The 23520-nt window shown below is 49.6% G+C and overlaps 1 protein-coding gene across 1 annotated transcript in view; it reads right to left on the bottom strand.

Moving 5' to 3' along the window:
- LOC139363033 (disco-interacting protein 2 homolog C-like) overlaps positions 1-23520 on the bottom strand; it is a 114889-nt gene that overhangs the window by 74341 nt on the left and 17028 nt on the right. The gene's annotated exons all lie outside the window — the stretch shown is intronic.

The following is a 23520-nucleotide window of genomic DNA, read 5'->3' as shown; positions in this document are numbered from 1 at the left end:
CCAGGAGGTGAAGGCTGCAGTCAGCCCAGATTTGCATCACTGCACTCCAGCTTGGGCGACAGAGTGAGACACCGTCTCGAAAAAACGAAAAGCAAAAACTACTGTATAAATCATTATAGAAGGGAGCTGGCCAGGCGCAGTGGCTCACGCCTGTAATCCCAGCAATTTGGGAGGTCGAGGTGGGCAGATCACCTGAGGTCAGGAGTTCGAGACCAGCCTGGACACTATGGCAAAACCCCATCTCTAATAAAAATACAAAAATTAGCGGGGCATGGTGGTGGGTACCTGTAATCCCAACTACTGGGGAGGCTGAGGCAGGAGAATCACTTCAACCCTGGAGGCGGAAGTTGCAGTGGGCCGAGACTGCGTCACTGCACTCCAGCCTGGGCAACAAGAGTGAGAGTCCACTTCAAAAAATAAAAATAAAAATCAAGGGAGCTAATGTTTTTCATTTAAAGGAAGGGAGAAGAACATTCAGTATTTATACCTCTCAAGCACACATCTCCAGTGGTGTCCTAAAGTATTCAAGATACACATTCCTACAAATATAGCTCAAAACTACTCACCAAGTTACATGCTAAAAGCACATGCATTGTAAGAATGCTACATTATATTTTTTGAGCATCTGTATCCAATATTTTAGCATACTGGCAGTTTTCCCTTCAGGTGCTGTATGCCTAAATTATTACATGTTTAGTCCTTCATTTTAGAATTTATGACTATTATGCTTTAGGCAATAAACATAAGCTACTAAATTAATGACTTAGGGGAAAAGTTACTAAGTTAACTTGGAAGTTAAACTTTGCAAACTGAATTTGTTGGACCTCATTCAAGCTAGATGATCAGTTTTTTAAATTGTTTCCTGTGTGTTTCCCTCCAGGATGGAAATAGCTTCACTCTCATCCACTGTGCACACTGCAGCCCACGCCTCTCGTCCACCGCACCACACTGCAGCCTGCAATTCACCCTGTACCAGGCTTTCCACACCGTACCTGAAAGTCACTAAGTATAACCAAGAAGGAAATGAAAAGCAGATAAATGACCTCCACCCCTACATCCAGCATGCAAATGTTAAACATTCATCAAAGTAAAACCAAAATACCATGTTAGCTCACGATTGTAACTGGTAATGTGCATGGCAATTTAAAAAGTCTAGTTAAGTAAAAACCTAATTGAGACTCTCAAGAAAGACATCTGCAAAGATTGACAGTGAGGAGAGGACTTCACTCTGCATCCAGCCTGTTCTGGAAGCCACGGCCAAATATCAGGTTGTATAGATCCGAAAAGCAGGAAAAAACAAGTGTTGAAAGGTGTACAGTCTCAGCAATGTACAAATTCGATGTAGGATGCTCAGAAACCTTGAATTTCCAATCAGGAAACAGCAGCATGAGCAAGTTTCCCAGCAGTGCCCACTTTCTACCTACGGCACGTGTAACAGTTACGCTGGCCACCTCCGGGGGAACAGAGGCTTCCTGGTCACATTCGCTCTGGCAGCCACACAGCTGGCCCCGCCAAACACCTGTCTAATACTGAGGAACCACTCTCTCCCTGGGCTTTGCTCACTCTAGCCAGGAGAGCATATTTACAGAGTACTTTACTGAGTCCTCGTTCAATGCGTCAAGCTTGTTGAAGGCAGGGCAACCCCATTCCTGGCCCAATTAAGTGAACTGAGCAGAGCAAATGCCTCCAGTTGCACGGCACTCAGTCACGACAGCAGTGGCCACTGTTCACAGGGCGCTGGCTTCGTGCCGAGAACAGTTACAAGCGTCTTCTCTCTGTCCGAGGAATGTGCACTGCAACCCTGTGGGGCCGTTTGCAACGTCCACCAGAGTTCTGAGGCAGCCAAGTCCAGGCTGTCCGTGGGCCTCGCCACATGGCCGTCCACATCCCCTGCAGATCAGACCTCACTGCAGGGACCACGGGTTCCAGGGCTGCCTTGAGGCACATGCTCCCTTCACCACCTCCTCCTGGCCCCTGACATCAACCCTCACCACTGCTGCCAACACTTGATTTTCTCATGGCTTCTGAGGGGCCTGTTCTGCCCTTCCCTGCTCCCTGCGTCCGGCTTGGAGGGTGCCCACATCAACGCCAACGCTCACGTAAATCACCAACCTTTCCACGGGGCTTGATGCCTAGGAGTCTCAATATCAGAAAGTCAGATTCCTGTGCTTGTTGGAGAATTTCTTCCCATTGTACAAGGAGATAAAATTCTAGGTGCCTGCAATAACCTCATTTCCACAACGAAGCAACTTCAGTAGTAGCACAAAACAAAACAAAAAAAAAAAGCTTTTTTTTTTTAAAACTTCTTTTATACAAGCTAAATACAATTTAATTTTTACATCCACGTTCTCATCAGCTCCCACCTGGTGAGCAGGCAAATAGTAATTTTCAAAGAAACAAATTGTTGCATAATTTTAACACTTAGCATTATCACTATTAAGCAAGATTTATCCCAAAAATACATGATGATCTTGTTCTCACGTTCAAAAATTGATTGTCACACAGTGAAATAACACTTAATGCAAAGGAAATTTTCTTTTCAGGTATCTGTTCTGGAAAAGAAAAAAAAAAGATTTCTGGCAAAGAGATAAACATTAATTATATAACAATCCAAAATGCCTCTGGGAAAAATGATGTCATCCAATTAGTTCTTTGAAGTGTTACAAATGCAGCTGAGTTTTAATAGTAATTTCTCCATAATTATCAAAAGAGTCTTTAAAAATCTTAGTGCTGAAATAACTATAAATGGATATAATACGCAAAGCAGAAGAGTTAACATTTGGGGTAGGATTTTGGCCCATATTTTTAACATATGCATAGTTATTCACCTAGTTGAAGCTTATCCCTCTCCTCCTAGGCTCTTCAAGACTGATTTTCAAACATAGACTGGCTTTTGGTACATGAAGGCAGCTTTAAAAGATGTCAGGATCAGGCCGGGCACAGTGGCTGAAGCCTGTAATCCCAGTATTTTAGGAGGGCAAGGTGGGCCGATCATTTGAGGCAAGGAGTTCGAGACCAGCCTGACCAATATGGCAAAACCCAGCCTATATTAAATATTTTTGTAATTAGCCAAGCGTGGTGGCACACACCTATAATCCCAGCTACTTGGGAGGCTGAGGCAGGGAGAACTGCTTGAAACCAGGAGGCAGAGGTTGCAGTGAGCCAAGATCGCACCACTGCACTCCAGCTTGGGCGACAAAGAGAGACGGTCTCAAACTAGAACTTAGCCCTCAGGAAAAGCATTGAGCACCCCCCACCCAAACCAACCCAAGGAATCACATGGCAATGGTTATCATCTGATTTCGACAAATAAAGTTCTGTTCTCCCCTCTGAACACAATGGTAAACACCTGCCATCAGCCCACAGAAACTCCCAGGACCCAGTAACACTGGACTAGCAAGATCAATGGGCCACGTATGCAGGGTTCAGCAGCAGAAAGTCATGGCACCGAGAATGGTGTGTGCTCAAACCAGATTCCTTGCTTTCAGGGTGAAGGGGCTTCCCGGGAAAATCTAGTCCAGTGGGATGGTTTCCACTTCCACCATGAGGAGGAAATGGGGGCACTGACAGGACCTGGGTCTCTGCCCCTTTGTCCTCTGTCCTGTTATGGGATGAGGGTGGGCTGAAGGCAGGTTTCCCCTACATCTTCCGGGCAGGAGAGATGGAGCTGACAAGTGGACGACGCTTTTTCCAAAACATTCCCATGTTTATAACCTGTTATCAACCTGTTTTCCCTGGAGATCAGTGAAGCAGCATCATTGATTCTCTTCCATTAGGGACAACCTGGTGTTACGGGAGGCAGGAGACGACATGCGAGCTGGTCTGAGTCAGTCACTTGTGTCTGATCCCCAGCGTGGTCGTCTATCAAATGGGCGGCCCCACAGACCAGTGACTTTGAACCAGAGTTCCATGGAGGTTGCCCAAGGACAGGGAGGGGGAAGAGGGGGAAGAGGGGGAAGAGGGGGAAGAGGGGGAAGAGGAGGGAGGGGGAAGAGAGGGAAGAGGGGGAAGAGGAGGGAGGGGGAAGAGGGGGAAGAGGGGGAAGAGGAGGGAGGGGGAAGAGGAGGGAGGGGGAAGAGGAGGGAGGAGGTAGAGGAGGGAGGAGGAAAGGGAGGAAGGAAGGAAGAAGGGGAGGAAGGAAGGAAGAAGGGGAGAGGAAGGAAGGAAGAAGGGGAGGAAGGAAGGAAGAAGGGGAGGAAGGAAGGAAGAAGGGGAGAGGAAGGAAGGAAGAAGGGGAGGAAGGAAGGAAGAAGGGGAGAGGAAGGAAGGAAGAAGGGAAGGGGAAGGAAGAAGGGGAGGGGGCGGAAGAGGAGTGTGGAGGGAGGAGTGTGGAGGGAGCCCTGTGGAGGGAGCAGTGTGGAAGGAGGAGCAGAAGGGGGGTTCTCTGAGGAGGAGGGCCAAGTTTTTGAGGTGTCTTGGAGTCAGAGGTGGCAGTGGCTTGGGCTCTAGGCCCTCTGTTGCATAGTTTTAGGCTTTAACTATTTATATTTGTGGACTCTTTAAAAGATTTAATTTGAAGGAAACCGGAGTTGGGGATACCTTGCTTCTAAAACACAATTTCTCAAGCCTGAGACTAAGTGCTAGGCATTGCTCATTCTGTTACAATCATTTCCTCCTATTTAAAATCAGCCACACACCCCCAATCTCTCTTCAGGGCAAACATCTTTTCCGAGGATCTCAAACAGCAGAGCGAGCGGCCCGTGACCCCAGCCGTGGGCACGAGGAGTGAAGAGGAGACGTGTGGAGAGGGCTGCTGATGACATGAGAGGTAGAGGCCCGGCACCTCCCTCCAGGGGCTGTGCTCCTCCAGGCCTAAAGGACATCCTCGCCTCTGGGGTGAACAAGCAGCACAAACTATCAACACTTATTCCAAAAGAACAGGAAGAAAATTCAAACGAAGTTAATACAGTTACCCCAACACAACACTGCAGCAGCCCAGAAACAGGAGGGCCACTGAGCCTGAGGTGGGCGGTTCCAATAGCAGGACAGCGACGTTGGCATTAGGGCTTTTCGGCAAAGAAAAAAAAAGACACAAAAGGTAACATGGGCCACCCATTATTTCCTGCCAGTGGAAAGACACCCACAGGCCCCCAGATGCCAACGGCCCCTTGGGAACGAGCTCAAGCAGCACTTCAGGTCTTCGCACGAGCAGGCACGTGGTGTCCTCAGTACCCCCGCCTGTGACACACACACCACACTTGACTCCCATACCTGAGGGTCCAGGGGAATGGCGGGAAGTTCTCGGGGGACCGGGCATCCTGTGAGGGCACTGCATGACTATGTACCTCAGAGGGGTCCCTGGGCAGGTGCTCTCTCTCCAAAGGATGAACTGGATCCTGACCACACCCAGATTGCGCTGGCCTCCAAGCCGAGCGCCAACATCTCACATCCAAAGGGATGCACAGATGCCTGCTGCACGTGGAGCCAAAGCCCCTCGCAGAGCTCAGGACGAACCCAGTGTCCAGGCCTGGGGCCGTCACCAGCCAGGAGAGGTGTCCGGGGCACTTCCCAGCGATGGCCACAAGAAGAAACAACTCAGGACAAAGCCAGTGTCCAGCCCCAGGGCCGTCACCAGCCTGGAGAGGCGTCTGGGGCATTTCCCAGCGATGGCCATGGGAAGTAACAACTCAGGCCCATCAGGGGCTTCCTCACTATACGGGTGTTAGAAGTAGAGACAGAGGTTCACGTCTAGTGGCACAAACAGCGACGGATCCCATGGAAAAGTGGGCGTGGCCCCTCCATCCCAACAGCCTGCATGGCTACTCCATTCTGCTCCCATCACATACATCCCCACACAGCCAAGCCCCTTCTCCTTTCCCCCACTGGATTCATCAAATCAAACCTCGCTGTCCTTGGCAAATGTACCATTAATTTACTTACTGCCCAGTAAAAAGCACACTTCCAGTTAACATGACAGCCCCGCTACGATAGAACAGCCTTAATTCAGACATGACGCAGAGGAACAGAGGGAGGAGGGCTCGAGGGCCGTCCTGGAAACGGCAGCTGTTTTCTGGGGAAAGTCTCCCTCCCACCCGAGCCCGACACTCGAGCCACACTATCCCCATGGTGTCTGAAAACTCCATGAAGACAGGCTCACTCTGACCCCTTCACACCCACAACGCCAAAGAGGAGCAGGTGTTCAGGAAAAGTCTCCTGCTAGTGCTGAAGACAGGAATAATCCCTCGTGGTGCCCAGAATGTCAGGAGAAAACAAGGCACCATGTGGACGCCTTCCAGGTGAATTCTGGAATGGCTCTGCCGAATGCCAGTCATCCTTTTACAGAACAAAACCAATACCGGAAAACATGTGTCACCAGCAGAGAGATGGTCCTTTTGACGGCTTACCAACACACCTACGTTACGCTGAATTTATCTCAAGCCACCCTCTCTGTGCTAATGTAAAAAGTCTCCTTTATTAACCAGTAGCCTTTTTCATCTGGTGCTTTATTAACAAGCAAGACGGTCCTGTAACACTCAGGCATTGTTGAAAACGTCAAATGGAAGCCTAGAAACCTCTTCCGTGCAGCTTCACTGCAAAGTATTTTGACGTGAGCCAAATCGTGCTATTCCTACATCTCCACAGGAAACTCAAGGCTTCATCAAGGAAACGCAGCATGATTTCTGCTAGGCACAGAAATTGGTGGGGTGGGCGTGGGGTTGAGGGAACATTACATAGAAAGCACAACGCGATAATCACCTGTATGAGAGCCACACTGGCCGGCAAGCCCCGGTCGGCTCGGTCTCTACACAGTCACAGACGTGAGGCCTGGAGGGCAGACACCTGGCACTGCTGACTACCCCAAGGTCGTGGCCTCTGCCCCTTCTCTGCTGCTCATCAGTTCCAAGCTTCTGGCAACACCGCCTGCTGTCCCCACTGCCTCATCGACTCTTCGTGAAAAGCAAATGTTGCCAGGATAGCTTATGAGTACATTTGCCAGGAAAGCAGCTCCGATTGATGCTGAAACCCCGTTCTCACACCCCTGGCAGCTCCCTTGCCCCCGATGTGTACATGCTTGCAGCTCTGACCTTGCTCAGTGTCCACACAGGCTCTGTCCACTGGAGAGCCAAAGGCAGACTCAATGTTGAGTCAGAAATACACAAAGAGGGTGACGGTTACAAACTGCCTGCCTGCCCCTCAAAACACAGGTTGAAATCCTCAGCCTCAATGTGATGCTGTCAGGTCTTTGGGTGGTGATGAGTTCCCGAGGCTGGAGACCCTTGAATGGGATTTGTGCCTCAGAAAGGGGCCCAGCAAATCCCTCACCCTCCCATTGTGTCAGGGCCAGAGAGAAGGTGTGTGCCAACCAGGAAGGAGCCCACACCAGAATCCACCCGTGCGGCACCCTGATCCTGCCTTCCAGCCGCTAGAACTGTGAGAAACAAATTCCTGTTGTTCATAAGCCGCTCAGTCAATGGTGTTTCGTTACAGCAGCCTGAGCTGCCTGAGATGACGATGCTCACCGCCCTACAGAAACGGCTACTCCCGTCTCCCAGAAAGAGGGGTTTAATTAAAATCCCTGTCTCTCCTCGCGGCCACCACAGATCTCACTCCCCCACCCTGTAAGCCAGCAATTGTTAGGATTAAAGGAAAATGAGGATCGTTTTAGACCAGCCCCTCCATATCGGTCTGAAGCCTGTAACTTTGCCCACTTCCACGGTGGCCGTGTCACTGCATTGCCCATGTCAGCTCTGTGTCTGCACTGGGTCCCAGGCTCTGCACAGACTCCTCTAGCTGCCCATCAGCACAGCCACTTCCCCTTCTGCTTTGCAGGTTGTCCTTCAATATCCAACCCCCACCCCTCTGCAACCCAAGGCCTTCCGATCCAGGCATTCGGGGTGGGCTCAGCCATGTACTGCCGTCCTTGACTCAAGTAAACCAGGCCCAAGGCGTTGGCACCAATGATCTACTGGCTGTGGGGTCTGCACAGCTACTAGCTGCCCCAGCCACACCAGGGCCCGGGAGGGGAGGCAGAGGAACCTGTGAAGTTGCCAACAGCCATATGGGAACAGGGGCCCCTGGGATGAGGAGGATGCCATGGAAGGAAATTCAGAGAAAGAAAGAGCCCCAAGGCTGGACGGGTCATGCCCAAAGCCTACACTGCTGAATTTTCCAGGTTTCTGAACTCAATCGCTGACCCACACAGCACATGTTTCCTGAGTGCTGACCCCGCGTGGCATTGGATACGGCAATAAAGTAGGACCCTCACCTCCCCCATCCCCGACACATACACAGGGCCTCCGTCCTGGCGGGAAATCAGGCCTGGGGGCCCAGTTGGCACCGCGAGCCAGGGAAGGGGGACATTTCAGACGGATAGTGGGTGCAGCCTTGCCAAAGCCCAGCAGTCACCTGCACTGCCACAGCCAGGCTGAGTCCAGATCAGCTGCACAGAAACCTGACCCTCTCAAGGGCACGCCTGAGCTCATTAGGGACAGACACCGTCTCCTGCTGATCTCCAACACTTTCTCTGCATGTCTAGTTACAAATGGACGACGCAGTCTCGGAAGCACAGCTGTGACTCTGGAGACAGATCCCAGGCCTCCCCCTGCTCCTCTCCGTGGTGCCATTGATGGGGAGGGGCCGGTATGGCCGCGAGGTCCCATACCCACAGCCACCCTGCCACGGAGACGCAGGCCTTCGACGAATATTTCTGCCAAAGAACCCTGCTGCGTCTTGGAGCACACCATGGTGGGCGGGAAGCTCCACCCGGAGAAACAGCGATGCTTCTCCCCAGAGCCAACGGAGGGCACCCCCCACCGTGCATTCAGCAGATTACTTACATTCTAGAAAACATCTGGGTTAATGGGGAACAGTAAAATGAAAAGGACACACTAGAAAGGTTAGAAGGCTGTGCGAAGTCTCAGGAGGTCCAAAGGTTTCTTAACCAAGACTGCTGCGGTCAACGAGCTTACAGGGAAAGTTTCCACACGGGCCTTCAACAAGCAACGCTCAGCAGGGAGGAGCCACGTTCTGGGCAGAACCTCAGAACAAGAACATCGGACACCACAAAGTCACATCAGAGCCAACAGCAACTGAAATACAGCCCTCTCCTAAGATGTGTGCGTCACCTGCAGAAAGTCACCACACATTAAGATGGGGGAAGAAAAGGATAAGGTTAGAAACAAATTTGAAGTAATTTCTGCATACGTAAAATTTCTACATCCACTGGTTTTCTTTCTGGGAGTAACAACTTTTACATGAGATGCACATCCCCGTTGGAAGGAGTTTGGGTTTTCCGTGGGCAGAGTCAAGGGCTCTCCAAGAAATGTGAACCTTTTCTCACTCACTGAGCCGCGTGCCCTGAGGCCGTCCTGGCCTGCCTGAGCACCTCCCTGGCTCTGCCTCCAGCCAGCTCCTTCCAGCACTCACCCCGCTGCTCCCAGAGCCTGCACTGGCCCAGGATATCCTCTTCTGCTGCTGTCAATCTTCCACTTTAGGGTAAATAAGTTGGAAACTAGAAAGTTATAAGACCCCTTAGCTTTTTAAAAATTTGTCTTCTCAGAAAACAATACTAATTCTACTTCCATGGTTTAATATGTTGCCCCCATCTGCATGTTCATGGATATGTGTTTTTATATATTTTTTGATCAGTACTTATAAAAGCATGCACTGTTGCTACATTCAGTTTAATTACATTTGATGTAAGAAGTTTTAATTTCAGTGAATTCAGGCACTCAAAATTTAAGCCCTCTGACATCTATTAATCAAATGGGAAAATGACAGGTAGATATTACAAAAATCAAGAGAAGTGTTTAATGTAAATCCTGCACTTTCAAATATTTCCACAAATGTAATGTATACATTAGTACATAACCTTGAGCATTTTCACAACTCTTTGCACTCAAATTCCATTCTTAGCTTTTATAGATAAATCGACATCCATATGTGATTTTAAGCAGCTCAAACATCAGCTCTTAAAAACAATCAGAAATGTTGCGGGCAAATCCCACCGAGCAGCAAATAACGGAACTGTACCCAACAACCCAGGTACCTCCCCCTGAGGCATCTGGAACTTGAGCATTACAAGCAGCCTTTGGTTTCTGAGGCACCCGAGAGTGGGGACTCCCAACTCCCCAAGTTTAAGAAGGCCTCAGCAATAAGGAAAACTGGTCAAAAAGTCATCCCTGCCGGCTCCCTGCGCCACGGGCTCCTCCCTGCCCGCCCTCAGCCACGTGCTTACAAGATCTCACTTCCTCTCTGTCCCGCAAAGCCTGACTCCTGATTCCAGCCCTGCCGCTTACTGGGATGTGGCCATGGACGTCAACTGCACCTGTAAGGGGAGAAGCCTGTCAGGATACAGGATCCTGGCCATCCTGGCAGTGCTCAAGCTGATACTGTAACTTGGTAGTGAGTTACTTAATGCAAAGGTTTAACTTTGAAAAATTTAGATACGTGTATTCTAAAAGGGAAATTCTGAACGTAGAACACAGGCCACACCCTCACACTGATGTTGTCTGGCCAGCACTTTTTTGTTTGCCTTTTCAATGACGTTTTTAAAAGCAGTTTTCGGTTCATAGCAAAATCAAGAGGAAAGTACAGAGAGTCCTCACATATCCTTTCCCAGCACAGGCACAGCCTCCATCATTCTCCTGCCCTCACCAGACCAGCATGTCTCTACGACCGACAGACCCGCATCAACACGGCACCACCACCCACAGTCCACAGCTCACACGAGGACTCGGCCTGCTGCTGCTCACTCTGTGGGTTTCACAGACGTGGAACGGCATGGATCCCCCATGAAAGCCCCACCTGGAGTTGCTGCCCCACCCTACACACCCCCTATGCTCCTCCCATTCATCTCTCCCCTCCCCAACCCCTGACAGCCGCTGATTGTTTTACTGTTTCCACAGCTTTGCCTTTTCCAGACTGTGCTGTGGTTGGACTCAGACAGCAGGCAGCCTTTCCAGATTGGAGTCTCACTTAGCAACATGCGTTTATGATCCTTCTGTGTCTTTTCATGGCTTAGGGGTCCAGTTCTTTTTAGTGCTGAATAATATCCCAGTATCTGACATACCACAGTTTATCCATTCACCTACTGAAGGGCATCTTGGTTGCTTTCTAGTTTTGGCAATTATAAAGCTGCTGTCAATGTCTGTGTGCACATTTCCGCATGGAAGTAAACTTTCAGCTCCTCCGAGTAAACGGCCAGGACTGTGATTGCTCCTGTGGTCGGAGAGCTTAGTTCCACGGAAAACCGCCATGCTGCCTCCCACAGGAGCTGCCCCACTTCCTCCAGCGATGAGTGAGGGTCCTGATGCCCACACACCCACCAGCACGTGGTGGTGTCGGAGTTCAGGTTTTGGCCAGGCCGATGGGTGCACAGTGACGCCTCGCCCTATGACATAAGACGCGGGCCATCTTTCCACGTGTAGATTTGCCATCTGTGTATCTTCTTTGTTAGGGTATCTGTCCAGGTCTTTGGTCCATTTTTAATCAGGTTGTTCATTTTCTTGTTGAGTTTTGAGAGTTCCTTGCACGGTTTGGATAACAGCCTTTCTCAGATGAGTCTTTTACAGATGCGTTCTCCCCGTCTGTGGCCTGCCCTCTCATGCTCCTGAGACAATGTTTTTTATTTTAAAAAACACTTCAGACAGAAGATGGACCTCCCAGCCCACCACGGTTCTCAGTTTGGCCGTGGTCACCACCCTCCCAGCCCTGGTTCCCACCTTTCCACCATCTGCTGGTCCTATGGGCATCAACCCATACCAAGTCCCTAACATATCTCCAATGATGGCAACGTCAAAGCTGGCAGTTTGCAGGTAGGAAGGAGCTGATGGAGGCCGGAGCAGAATGTGAATGCCAGCGGATTCATCCCTCGGGGACCGGCAGGCCTCTTAGATATCCCCCTGGGTCACCTCCCAAATGAAGTACCTGCTTTGGCCGTGAGCAGGAAGCAGGACCTGGCCCAGATCTCAGCATATTTGACCTGGCACGGCATTTACAGGTGAGCCTCCATAACCGGAAACTCGACTCTCTGGGGAGAATGCATTTTCATTATCAAGGCTTTTAGGCTTTTAATTAAGAAACCAAAGAGCAGTGACTGGAGTGAGGATGCAGGGACTCTGGGTGACCCACACGCTCGTTTCCACCTGGCACAAAGGACCCTGGAGTGAGGGTACAGTGCCTGCTCTGAGTCACCAGCACACTCATCATTTCTACATAAAGAACCCTGTGAGCCTGTCCCAGGACTTTTTAGCCTAGACCTAAAAATTCAGAGCTCAGGAAACCTTCATCATTTTAGGAACCTGAGGGGTGGGCCAGGGGGATCTCACAGAGTGTGGTGCTGTCTATGGGGTCAGCAAAGTACAGCTGGGGCTTCCCGCAAGCACTTCAGGGAGGCCGTGCACTGGCCCGAGGCTGGTTCCGCCTCCTATCCTCGGTTCTCATGCCCAACCGTGAGGGGAGCCCCCCGCTTCAGGAGCGCTCCCTGGCTCCAGGCCCTAACGTCCATGTCCAGGCCCCTGGTAGGGCAGCTTCTACCCCAGGGAGGCTGGGACTGGAGACAGCCTGGAGCTCTAGGCAATCCTGGCAACCACATGTTTCCCGAAGTGGCTGCAGACAAACTCCTGCTTCCAAAACCTGGCACGGGCTGTGTGAGGCCTGGAACGCGGGAGGCGCGTTTCGCAGGGTCCCTGCTCACATACAAAAGCAAGGCTAAGAGCAGATAAATTATTTAATTACCCTCTCATGGTTATCAAGTCAAGTCATAGTCTCTTAGACTTATGTGTGACTAGAAGTATACACATTATGGAAGTGTATATAAATGTGAATACAGATATGCTTATTTTCCTTTTATATACCTTACATGTATGTGTATACGTGCATATGTATAAAACATGGAAGAAAAAACCATACTTAAGATTTCAAATCTCAGTCACAAAGATCTCAGAAGCAAATTATTATTCTTTAACAAAGATGTAACATTTTACATTCTTACAAACAAAATGTTCTCTATTAGCATTTTATTTTAAAAACTAAGAATGCATTGCACTCTCTGTTTCAATTTTTAACTCAGCTCACAAAGGTCCCTGTACAAAGACCTCCGTGCCACGGCAAGGATGGCGGTGGTCACACCTGTGTCCATTTATCCTCTCTACATCTAGCTCCTCTCCCTGAGGCAACAGCACCTCCGAAGTCACAGCCTGGCCTCCCATCTCTCCCCCGTCCCGGGCTTTTTGGCATGTTGGTCTGCTGCACACACCTCAGCAAATACTGCTGATTAGCCAGAATCGCCCAGAAATCTCTTAACCTTGATTCTGGTTGCTTTTGTAATTTGTAATATCTGTACTTCTGGTGTGATTTGAGAAACAACAAATTTTAAAATTAGAGAAGATGTGGTTTTTATTCTCTCCTTTCTACTTGCAACCTTGAAAATTCAAGTAGCAGCAAGGGTTTGTTGAAAGTAACTTCCACCAAAGAGAACCTATTACAAAGGTACTACAGAGTGTCAAATAACCACATAGATGTAAAATAGACATGCAGACACAGATATAAAATCCAATGGTTAAACCAAATTGAGAAATGCTTGCCAGTTTGATAGGACTTCTAAAACTTGACATAAATGTTGGCTGAGGGATACAAGATGTTATGAGATGAGTGAGATGCTTGGCCTAGAACCACAGGCTCTCTCCTCTTTACAGCAGAAAATCCATAAGGAAGTCAAATCTGAAAGAACCAGGTACCATTGAATGGCATACTCAGCCATCCTTCCCCATTCCTGGGACAGGTGCGGTGAGTGCAGCCAGTCGTTCACCAACATCCATCATCCATCCTCCAGGCTACGGCTACACTTTACTCCCAGGCTCCCTGCCATTATGTAACTTAGGTAAATCACGGCCACTCTCACCTTAAGCCTCCCCTGCCAGCATGGCAATCACCCAGTCCCAACCACAGCAAGGACAGCCATGTCCCTGGGAATGCAGAGCAGGGGTCGGGAAGAAACCTGGATCTCTGAATACCTCATGGAGCAGTCACCAGCCTGGAACATCCTCCCTGACGGCTTTGCAAGAGAGAAGAACTCCTTGGTTCCTCAAGCTACAATACTGCAGAGTCTCAGGTCACAGCATCCTTACCTACCCTCGTCAGGAACCGTTCATGCTCATCAAGACATGAGAACAAAACTGCAGTGGCACAGTCACACTCAATGCAGACCACCTGCCGCTCACATTCATCGGATTAACACCAAAAGGCCACCGTGGTGGATATCCTGGATGTGGACACTTGGCGGCTTTTTGCTGGAGACGCGCTTTGTACATTTATCGCACGACCATCTTGGCGTCAGGAGGGGCTGTGCAGATGGCAGCTGTGCACGTCACAGGGAGTCTCACTTGCTGGACTCTCAGCCAGCTCCCACTATCAGTGCCCGCAGAGTCCTCTCCTCCGGGAGCACGTGCTTGGACGCCACAGTGGCCTGTGGATCCACACAACAGCACTGTGTGCCCCAGGAGCTTAGAAAGTACCACTGCATCAATGCCTCCACAGGTGAGGCCGGGGGCAGAAGCCAACCTCAAGCAGTTACGGTCCTCCGTGGGGCTGGCGTCCAGGCAGGAAGGCGGCTCAGCGGCTCTCCTCTCACTGTGAAAAATTCCTAGGTCCCCACATGAACAGAACCCTAAATAACACGCAACAAACAACAGGAACGAGAACACGACCAGCAGCTTCTGAGAAGAGCAAGCTGGACTGATCATGAGACACCTGACGGGGACGGTGCCAGAGCCCCTCCCGGTAACCTGTGAGGGCAGCGCTGCCAGCATCTCCCTAAAACCAGCCCAAGTCAAGTTAGACTTGAGGCTTTCCAGGAGTGGGTAGATCCATTCAATCCCACAGTCTGAACCTTCCAGGCCGTGTCTCATGGCCCTCATCTCACATATGGGAACCCGGACGCTGCACCATAAACACAGCCCCAAGCCCTCGTTCCTTCTTCAACACCACACACCAGTACAGTGAACGCTTAGGATCTGGGCATTCACGTAAAATACTGCTTAACTAAAACTTCTGATTTAGAACATGTTTAATTCCTACTCACAGAGCTGAAAGTGTTTTGTCCTAGAAGGCGGTAGCTGTAACTTAGCATGAGAGAAGAAGGGTTCAGAGTGGTGCCAAGTATTAAATATTCCTCTAAATCTATTCACCAGATCGCCATGCTATTGTCACCTGCTTCATTTTCTGTCCTTAAAAGACATAATAGTTACTTTTCAAAATAGACAACCTGTTTTACTGATGCTTAGCTATAAAGTAGCGAGCTATGTATCCAAAAGGGAGATATGGGGAAACAGAAAATGTCCACAAGCAATCGGGTGGGGAGGGGGGCAGTTGCAGCAGCACCTGGCTCTGTTGCGTTGTGAGCCAGCCACGTGGGATGGACAGCTCACTTAGTCACTGAAATTATATCATCTAAGATTTTGTTGCAGTTACTTTGACAAATTCTCCCTCCTGCTATGAAGAGTAAGGTTTGAGGGGTTTTTTTGTGTTTTTTTTTTTTTTTGACTTGGAGTCTCGCTATGTCACCAAGGCCGGAGTACAGTATTACAATCATGGCTCATCGCGGCCTTGACTTTCTGGCTCAAGCAATCCTCCCGCCTCAGCCTTCCAAGCAGCTGGGACCCATAGGCGAGTTTGATTTCTTTGCTAACGAATTCCTAATTCATCTCGCAGTGGGCCTATCAAGGCCATATGCCCGGACGTCCACCTTACCGACCGTCCGTGTGGTCTCTAAAGTGGATGCACTCCGGTTGCCCGGGCTCTGCACGCGATGCTGAGTCTCCAAGTCTGCCGCTGTATAAGGGACTGACAGCCCCGAGCGTCTCGACCTGCCACCATGAGCCGGCCTTTATTCCACAGGGCAACTCTGCTTCCCGTGATGAGATGCAGCACGTGAGCACAGATCAAAGGGCATCAGCAACTAACCCATTCCCCTGGTACTAAGTAGAGGACCAAGAGTTTAGTTCCTTACTTATTTACTACGGGCTTGATTCAAAACAGCTTTCTGGGATCCTGGGGACAAACATCTCCAACTGGTGAGAATTCTGGCTTTAGTAACGGAAGAATCACCTAATGCCCATTTTGTAACTGCTGTTCTCATCAGAACTTGAGGCCAAAGAGAAAAATAAAAGGGGGAGGCTAAGATCGTGACACCCCAGTTTGCACAAGGCCAACCAGCCTGCTTGAGGGGGTGAAAGGAGTAGGATTTTTAAACAGCTGAGTTTTAAAAACATGGCTGTAGGCTGGGCGCACTGGCTCACGTCTATAAGCCCAGCACTTTGGGAGGCCGAGGTGGGAGGATTGCTTGAGGCCAGGAGTTCAAGACTGGCTTGAGTAACACAGCAATACCCTATCTCTTTAAAAAGAAAAAAAAAAAGGTTATTAAAATAGTAATAAAAAGTTTAATACAATAAATTACTATATCAACATGGCACCCCCAGCTGTCAGAGGAGGTACAATCTCTGTGGCTATGATGAGATCTGGAGAGAAATGTAACTGGCATCATAGGGAAGGTCAACCCCAAAGCCCCACGGCAGTACTCCTGTAAAGTGTGTTAACCAGCATGAAGTCTCCTCCACAATCAGAAGCCTGGTTTAGAGGAACGCTGTCCACGGGACCTGGGTGGACTCCAGACGCTGGCTGACCAGACAACCCCCCCCGGGACCCTGCCGGCAGCCCCAACTGGACAGAATGACCTCGTGAGTGTCCTTTCCCGCCACAAGCTGCAGACCTTGAGCCAGTCCTGTCTGTGACTGAGGCTGCGCATAAACATCTGCACCCAACAGCTCACCTTTGTATATGACACGCCCAGTCCACTTCATTTCAAATGTTACGCTCGCCCCAAGGCGAACATGGATGTTACAGGTTAACTCACTGCATGTGTGCTAGATTTTCCCTGTAAGTGTTCAGACATTGCACGAACCGGATGAACAAACCCCACTTTCCCTGTAAACGTTCAGACATTCCTTGAGCCCGATGAACACACACAGCCAACAAACCCCGGAACGTGTAATGCCGCGGACTCCTCTCCTCCTGAGGGGCGTGTGCTTACAGCTCCCCCAAGACCACATTTCCCAAAGCACAGAGTGTTACTCTGAAAATAAAACCTCCTTTTTCCTTCCTCTGTACATCTCGTGGTCATGTTAACAACTATTGCTACAAATGCAGAGAAATGGGGTATCATCCGTGCTGCTCACCGAATTCCTAGCACCAAAGCTTCAGGGCCCCCCAGTCTGAAGGAAGCTTCTATCGCCCTAAAGCCAACTCTGGAGACGAAGGCCGAGCTGGGGAAAGGCTGTGTCACCGCAAATCCACACCACGGGGCCCTCTGCAGTTGTGTGTAACTAACTCTTGGCCTGTCCTGGGGTTTGGGAAAATCAGAGCGTACGCAAGCAGATACCGTACGCTCTGCCATGGGACCGTGAAGTCTGCGGAACCTCAGAGGAACACGGAGACAAACGGTGGCACGATTCTCACAGGCCGAGCCTCGATGGGCGCCCGTGTCAAGAACACAGACACGCCGGGAGGGACAGCAGATGCAGTCAACACCTGCAGCCCCAGCACACGGCAGCGTCCAAGTGTGGGGGTCTCTGGCCAGGCTCCACCACAATTGCCATATTCTGTGGCAAAATTTTAAAAACAGGTTTTAACTAGTTATAACTCTAACTTGTTTTACACATAAACAGAACACAGGGTACCAACAGGCTCCAAAATACTTCACCTAGAACCAAGTCTAGAATGCAGATGGCTGCTGCTCCGAGTGTGACGAGTCCCCTTGTAGTGTCATAAATCCTAGATCTAGGTGACTAAGTGCTCTTCCTAAACCAGACAGCACCCTGAGGCTCTGAGGGCACCCTCTGTCCCCAGGCCAGTCCATCAGCCCCGGCAGAAGCTGCTAGAGTAAGAGCCTGTGGATTTGTATTGGACGGATGCAAACCAGGCAAAGTCACAGGGGCTCGTTCTGGAAGCCCATCCGTTTACCCACTCATGCCATGGAGAGCCGTTCCCCCAACTCCACACCCGCAGTCATGCTGAACCACAGCAACTGGCTTTTAGGCCTTCAAGCCACTCCTTCTCACCGCTGGACAGACCCTTCTCACACCGTGAGGCCCAGAGTAGCCTTAACAGGTGGTCCCAGCAGAACTGGCCACTGCATGAATTGATACTTTGTGTGGGGGGGGGTGGTTGTTCTTCTGTCACTCAGGCACAGTGCACCATAAGTACAGTGGTGCTATCATGGTTCACTGCAGCCTCAACCTGCCAGGCTTGGGTGAACCTCCAGCCTCAGCTTCCGAGTAGCTGGGCCCACAGGTATACATCACCACTCCTATTTAATTTTTTGTAGAGTCAGGGTCTTGCTATGTTCCCCAGGCTGGTCTCGAATTCCTGGGCTCAAAAGTGAACTGCCCACCTCAGTCTCCCAAGGTGCTGGGATGACAGGTGTGAGCCACTATGCCCAGCCTAGAATTGGTTTTTCTTAAACCTGAGTTTGACACATGAACCCCACTTACATAGATATCAGCACACTCTCACAGCTCGAGAGTTTTTCTGAATCTCGATTCTGTCCGTTCAAGGTCAATATCTAAGAAAGGGTCAGAACTGACCCTCCCTCCGTGAAGCCTAAGGGCAAATGCAGCAGTATCTCAGTGTATGAGGAGACAAAGTAAGAAGGTGGAAAATACACACTGAAATTCTAGTGCTAGAATCATAATCACCAACACTTTAAGAGGCAATCTGCTTTCCAAAACATGTAGCTGCTGGATTAACTTCAAAGTCACCAGATTCCACAGGCAGTAGCTCACAGGGGCACAGCTTTCTAAGGCCGCACAGCCTGGGGCAGCGTAACAGCCTCGGGGCAAAGCAAACTAAACAAAGGCTTGGTTCTCTCAAGGAGGAATGTGCTCAAGTCCTTCCAAATAGATTCTTCTTCTAAGTAAGTTAGATGCCTCCTACAATACTGTTTCCAGTGCCAGTGTGTTCAGAAACATGAAGTTGAAACTACATCTCAGGACCCCAAAATCACTACGATAAAGGGACGTCAAAGTGAGGAAGAGCTTAGAGCAAACCTGCCTCCCATGCTCTTCCGAACAGAGACAGCTACTGGGGGGAGGAGGAAAAAAAGCCACGTACCTCCCTCACAACCGATCCACAAGGAAATTCCTCATGGACAGAGGAGAGAATTCAAAGTCCCCATCTGCACACGGAGATAAATGCGGATCTGGCTGCTTCCTCTGGAAAGGTACACCAGAAACACATTTGTCTGATCTACCTGTGACCTGGAAACCCATCCCCGCTTGGAGCCGTGCCTCCCTTCCTGGACCGAACCAACATACATCTCATATATATTGATGTCTCACGTCTCCCTAAAATGTGTAAGACCAAGTTGTGTCCCAAACACCTTGGACACATGTCCAGGACTTCCTGAGGCTGTTGCAGTGTGTCCTCAACCCCGCCTGAGGCTGTGTCTTTCACCTTGGGAAAATGAACTCTCTATGGGCCGAGAACCGTCTCAGAGATCCTTCTGGTTTACAGGAAGCATTCTTTCCTGCGAGTATATCAATGAAATCATGTGGAATTACAAAATGCCACTTTAGTAAAGGCCAAAGGAATTAGGATTCGATGTGCTTAAAAAACAACACAAAAATAACGTTCTATTTGTCAATGGACCATGAAGCCCACACCCCCTTTTGCAGTGAAGATGTCAAACGGGACGAGAGGCCCCTCCTGAGGATGCTACCCTCTGACCCCACTTCCCAGAGTCCAGTTTCCTGCTGCTCAGGGAACAGCAACCCCAGCTTCACGGGGCTCAGGCCTCCAAACCCAACTCCCACCCATGCTGGAGAATCACCCCAGGGACTAGCAAACTGGCAGGTGCAACTCTCACCTCATCCCCTTAAAGGGGAAAAGGCACCTTCCCGCTCCTCTTCCTGCTGGTGGGAACAGGGTCAGGAGCTGGAGGGTCAGGAGTCGGGCGGCAGAACGGAAGTAGCCTGGGTCCCTGCTAGTCAGAGTTGGCAAATGCCAACCATCCCCGACATTCACTTTGCAAATAAATCCTTCTCTTTTGTCAGGTCCCTGGTTATAAGTTTGCACCCATAACTTAAAAAGAAAAAAAAAAAACTCAGATAAAAAATCGGTGTTTGGCTGACAATATTTCAATTATCTTGGGGCCTTGGGTCAAATGATGGCAAAACAGGAAACTGAACGCTGTTATTCAGGAAACTACCTTCCAGCGCCGTCTACCCTCCCAGGCTGTCACCTTATGGTTGTTTGTCTGCTAGATGATTAACAAAACTGTTCTGAAAACCTAGGTGTACAGAACAGACAAGAAGTCAGCTCGGGTTGAGGGGAAGCAGGATAAGACCCCCTTCCCCGCAGGATGGTGGAAGAGGAGGAACCTTCAGCACCTGGGTTTTCAGGATGCTGGATCTCTGAGAGCATCTCTCACAGCTCAAGTACAGCCAGACCCTCCTCTGACACAGCCTGTTCAGGCGAAGGTGGGCACCTGCCCTAGAGACCCACAGCCCTGTGCGGGGCTCAGCTGGAGCTGAACTTGCCTCCCTTGGTAAGAGTCAGGGCCGGGGTGGGGAGAGGAGAGAAGCAGCAGGCCTGAGGGCCACTGTGGAAACTCCATGCCACGCTAACTCTCGTCTGATGTGCTCCGGCCAAAGCCACGCTTCTCGGAGGGAGTTTCCCTTCACACATCCGGAAATCATCAACATCTAGTCTCCCCACAGAACAAATCCTTCCCCAGGAGGCAGACGCTTGGCTGTAACACGGGGTAATGAGGGGCGCGCCTTCGTGCCCACTCTGTAGTGTTTCCTGTTACCTATTTTACCTTAAGCTACAAATGATTCCCGTTTACACGGGACACAGTGACACAGACAGCAAAACACATGAGATTCAGTGTGATCCCACACCCGTCACTGCTGACCTCAAGTGCTTTGTTCGTTTTGCTTCTAGAGTTTGTACTCTCTCCCCGGGTTCCAGGCCTGTGGATTCAACCAACCATAGATCAACATATTTTTTAATGTGTTTGTACTAAGCATTCAGACTTTATTATTCATTAAACAACTACTCGCATGGTATGTCCATGGTATAGCTGTTACGAGCAACCCTGACATGACTGTCTGCAGGAGGATGTGCATATGTCATATGCAAACACGATGCCATTTTATTGCAGGGACCTCAACGCCCAAAGACCTTGGATTCCATAGGCAGTCCTGCAGGCCACCCCCATGGGCACTGTGGAATGGCTATAATAGAAAATATGGAGGTTTTAAACAGTTATGTACTAAATCTAATCTTTTGTTAAGAAATTAATGTGTATCACTTGTATTATTTGGAAGTCCTTCCTGGCCCAGAGACTTGACATGTTCTTATCTTTTTGTCCACGGATCTAGCCATTCCAGTAAGCTTGTTGAACACAAATCAATTTTACAATTAAATTCTTACAAGAATCACACTCAATCTGTAAGCTGCTTTGGTTTTTAAAGTGAAATAACCAATAGTTTTGCCAACCTGCTATATCATAGAATAACAGGATAAAGCAGCCCCATGGCATGCAAAAACATGGGGTTTCAAAGCTAACCAGTATAAAACATGTTACAAATCCCTAAATATGAAAACGTTTTACACCAAAACAGATATTCCAGAAAAAAACAGGATGTTCAAAAAAGCCCTTTGCAGAAAAGCACTTTCCCCTTCATTTTTCACACGGTTTCCTGAAGCTTGTGTTTGGTGATGACCATGAACCAGAAGTAACGTCCGCTGCAACTACTGTTACAGCAACACAGAATATTAAGGGAAAAAAAAAAAAAAAAAAAAAAAAAAAGGCCGCGCGCGGTGGCTCAAGCCTGTAATCCCAGCACTTTGGGGGGCCACGACGGGCGGATCACGAGGTCAGGAGATCGAGACCATCCTGGCTAACACGGTGAAACCCCATCTCTACTGAAAAAAAAAAAAAAAAAAAAAAAAACCTAACCGGGCGAGGTGGCGGGCGCCTGTAGTCCCAGCTACTCGGGAGGCTGAGGCAGGAGAATGGCGTAAACCCAGGAGGCGGAGCTTGCAGTGAGCTGAGATCCGGCCACTGCACCCCAGCCTGGGCGACAGAGCGAGACTCCCTCTCAAAAAAAAAAAAAAAAAAAGGACACAGCATATTTCCTACTGATGAGAACAGGTAGAGTGTTATAAAATGAGTGTGTCCTAAAGTCAACAATGTTCAAATTCTAGGTCTCCCACAGACACTAGACGGTAACCGCCAAAGCTTATGTACCTGGCAACGTTCAAGGAGACCAAGTTCAGAGCTGTCACAATGCAGCACCATCCTCACGCGATTATCTCAGGCAGGTTTGAGGGCAAGTGCCCCCGTCACAGTGGGAAAGCTGCCCAGCCCAGCACTTCCTGAGATCACAGACCTTCGCCTTCCCACGTCTTCAATAGTTCCTTTACACCGGGAACCACACAACAAAACCTAAAACACTTCCTCAAATCTCAAGACAGTCTTTAGAGCTCTTTTCCTTGCCCCTTCTCTTACTGAAAAAGCTTATTTTGTAAGCAACCTGTAGTGCTTACCAGAGCTGGGGCGGGAGGAGAGCTAGTGTTTGGTAGACCGAGTTTCAAGCGTGGGGAGACCAGAAAGTTCTGGAGATGGATGGCGGTGATCGCAGCACGACAGTGTGAACACACTTAATGCCACAAAACCATACACTTAAAAATAGAGTGCTGTGTAACTTTACCACAATCAAAAAACTGAGAAAAGTCATCTATAATTACTGTCTCCAATATCTTCCATCCTGTAAGTTACATTTGCTTTCGGAAATCCTCAGAGCAATCATGAAAAACTAATACCCTGTCGTCTCTGAAACGCAAAGTCGTTCAAGGGCTTTGGTTATAGGAAAGTAGCTGGAAAGCAAAGCGTCCGTTAGGCACAGCAGCCGTGATAGGACAAACACACGGTAGGAAGGTGGTGGTCATGCTACACACAGATGGGAAGGGTGTGGGGAGCCACAACACCCGATGCTTGGGAGGCACCTGGGCAGGAGCTGAGAATGTACCAAACACGTTCGATCATGCAACATTCACGGACCCCGAGTCCAGCCACCACCGCTGACATCCACTGTGGCTGGGGTGTCCTCCCAGCCTGTGATGGCTCGCTCCTTCGGTTAACTGCCTTGAATCTACTGGTTCCTCTCCTCATGGGCCTCTTTCCTGTCGTCTTCCTGTCATTTTTCTGTCAGCAAACACATTTCCTGTCATTTTCCTGAACTGACATGACATTTCCTGTCATTTTCCTGAACTGACATGACATTTCCTGTCATTTTCCTGTCAGCAAGCACATGCGTCCAGCCTGACCTTGCTGATGTGCTCCAGCGGCCCTGGACTCGAGCCGCACTGTTCCATCAGTGTGGCATTCGCGAGTTACCTCCTGGGAAATGCCAGGTGATGGTAACATCAACCAGGAGGCACAGCTGAGAAGCAGAACGCATGGTGCGGTGCCCAGAACGTCACGTCCTTGAACAGACGCTCCGTATCTTCTCCTCT

Source organism: Macaca nemestrina, chromosome 4 (genome assembly GCF_043159975.1).
Source record: "Macaca nemestrina isolate mMacNem1 chromosome 4, mMacNem.hap1, whole genome shotgun sequence".
Lineage (NCBI taxonomy): Eukaryota > Metazoa > Chordata > Mammalia > Primates > Cercopithecidae > Macaca > Macaca nemestrina.
Note: the sequence above shows the minus strand (reverse complement) of the source record. Positions and strands in the feature narration are given on the sequence as shown.